Source organism: Lissotriton vulgaris, chromosome 8, assembly GCF_964263255.1.
Source record: "Lissotriton vulgaris chromosome 8, aLisVul1.2, whole genome shotgun sequence".
NCBI classification, from domain to species: Eukaryota; Metazoa; Chordata; class Amphibia; order Caudata; family Salamandridae; genus Lissotriton; species Lissotriton vulgaris.
In genome coordinates, this window is record NC_141696.1 from 901,404,477 (window position 1) to 901,407,337 (window position 2,861).

The 2,861-nt window shown below is 54.1% G+C and overlaps 1 non-coding gene across 1 annotated transcript; it reads right to left on the reverse strand.

Moving 5' to 3' along the window:
- Positions 1–1,877: 1,877 nt before the first annotated feature.
- Positions 1,878–2,085, reverse strand: LOC147698147 (small nucleolar RNA U3). Its single transcript, XR_015299546.1, has one exon. It is a non-coding gene; the product is annotated as a small nucleolar RNA U3 (small nucleolar RNA).
- Positions 2,086–2,861: the final 776 nt, after the last annotated feature.

Sequence of the window (2,861 nt, forward strand, 5' to 3'; positions counted from 1 at the left end):
GGCATAGCCTAGGAGGCCATGGCAAGGCCCTAGAGCGGAAGGTGACTGGGAGCGGCCTGCCGGAGGAGTGATCTGGCGGTAGCGGCGCTTGAGACTAGAGGCGCGCACAAGAAGGTGGGCCTGACTGCGGTCTGCCTTGCGTGGTCATCGGGCGGCCCACGGAACCTAGGGACACAGGGTAAGGAAGAGGCACGGAGAGGCCGGCGGTGGCCTGATACGGCGGCAGCGACGCCGGGAGACGGAGGTGTACACAAGACGGAGGGCCTGCTGGGGGTCAGTCTTGTGTGGTTCTTGGACAGCCTGCGGAGCAGGCAAAGCTTAGGGAGCAGAGCGGCGGAGGATGCCAGTGCCGGCCATCATGGGGGAGGAGCGACGGTAGGCCGGTGGAGAGAGGTGCCTGTGGAGTGGAGTGGTGGGCACACTGCACCGGTGAAGTAGTGACGAGGTGTGCAAGGTGTGGTATTTACAGGATTGAACACTGCAAGTGTGCAGGGGGTGCCTACAATCACCTGTGCCTCGTTCTGGTGTGTGTGGGGAGCACCGAATACTGGACCTGCAGTCGCCATCGGCCGGACCACCAAGTGGCGGGAAAATTAGCACCAGGAGGGAGCGGGCGAGGACTGTGGAGACACTACTTTTCGGCCGGGGACCAGGCCGCCCCAGGGCGACCCCTCCCTTCAGGACATTCTGCAGGCCATAGAATGCTCCCGGCAGGCGGTTGAAACTAAAATTGAAACCCTCAGGGAAGATTTAGGCCTCCTTCAAGTGGATCACAGGAAACTGGCAGATCGCGTCACGGAGGCAGAGATAGAGGGCCTGGGATCACTGGTCGCGCGACGGCCAGCAAACTCAAAGTCATAGAGAAAAGGGTGCAGGTTTTGGAGCAACGGGCAGAGGATGCAGAAAATAGAGCCCGCAGGAACAACATTCGAGTCACGGACCTGCCGGAGAAGGTCGAAGGGAACAATATGGTGAAGTACCTCGAGCGATGGCTGCGTACAGAAGTAGCGGGGGCTGTCCCCATTCTTTGCGCTGGAATGGGCGCACAGGGTGCCTCTTGTTCTATAAGGACAGGGACTATGTGCTTGGTCAGGCGCGGCTTAAAGGACAGCTTAAAATGGAGAACAGCGTGGTACGGATCTTCCCTGACTTCTCCCGGGAGGTTCAGCAGCAAAGAGCATCTTTCACGGCGGTTAAACGGAAGCTGCGCCAGATGGGGGTGTCCTATTCTATGGTTTTTCTGGCCAAGCTGCGCATCGTACATAATGGAGGAACCACCTTCTTTACCACCCCCCAGGACATATGGGGTTGGATTGAGGGCCAAGATTCCCAGGGGCAACAGTGTGGAGAGGAGGGGCCTGTGAACAAAAGCTTGCCGACCTCCCCTGGCAGGGGGCTGCATCAAAGACCCACCCGATGGCGGAGGAGGCCAATCGGGCTAAGGCCAGTGCGATTGCAGCAGTGACCTCCTTGAGTGCTGCGGGAATCCGGGAATCAGCACCGATTACTGGGGAAGACCAGAGGGACTCGGACTTAGAGACCAGCTTGAGTTCGATGGGAGATTCCTGCCAGATCCTGCCGCACGTAACTCCCAGAATCAGTGGACGACCTGGGGTGAGGTGGCCGGCGCAGGCAGGTACTTTCAGAACTATGCTTGGGGGCAGGAAAATGGAGACTAATGGTAATGTCCTGCTACCTTACGTTTGAGGGTGTTCCCTGATGCTTATTTGTGATCTGTTGACCGGGGGGCACTGTTCCCAATAAGCTGCGCGGGGGAGCGCGTGCTCACAGAAGTCACCCTAAGCGCGCAGTGCGCTGTATTCAGCGCGCACTACCGCGGCAACGCCGCTTTCAAAATGCGAGGATTCTTTGATGGCACAGATCGGGACGTGCTAATTGCAAGGCACACCAGCAGCTGTGCACTGAAAGAAACACAATGCTAAGTGTGTAACACGCCGCAAGCAGTCGCATTGAGCTCGGAAGGAAACATTACAGCTCTTCCTCCCGGTTTGCGAAGACCACACACTTTAGAAACTCATTTCCTCGGTTAAAAACTACGGAAACGATTTCTGATAATATGGTCTTAATAAAATTTGATTGCAGCTCACACGGACAGAAAAAGTAAAAACTATTCTTACATACAGTAAGAAAACGTTCAGCATCACCAACTCTAACAAAAACATGGCTGTATAACACCACAAAATAACAATCTAAAGATGAACAGGCAGACGCATTCTTCACAATAAAGCATTCTCAGTAGATCCTGGGTTACTCACTGCTTTAAAAATCTACATAGTCGAAATCCGGAACCAATCACATTCCGCCTGCCTTTTCCTGACACACACAGATTTCCTGCTCTCGAAACACACAGAGGAAAAGGGGTGTAACACAGCCCCTCGCAGCCCCCTGTTGTGGGGTGGGGGGGGGGCATGCTCCAGGGGCCCCCTCACTTGATCAAAGAAAATTAAGGCTTCTAATAAATTAAGTGGTGCACTGCACATGCACAACTGGGCCCAAGGGTCAGGAGAGAGGCTCACCCGAGCCTCTCTCTCATTATATTTAAATAGCGCAGTGTGCACGAGCGGCCCCGGCCGGGCCTCTGCAATGCTCTGACCTAAGAGCCACTTCATTCAGGAATAGGTGACAGAGATTAAGATTGAGAGGAGCGAGGTGAGGTCTGTGATGGGTGAACAAGTAGAATGAAAGGAGAAAGGAGTGAGGAAGATAGATGAAAGAAAGAAGGGGAGAGGCAAGTGCAAGCAACTTTATTTAAAAACGCTGCAATAGCTTTGGAAAAACGTTTATTTAAAACTCTGCAAGACATTTATGTAAAAAGAAGTGGCAAGATATTGGAGATATCG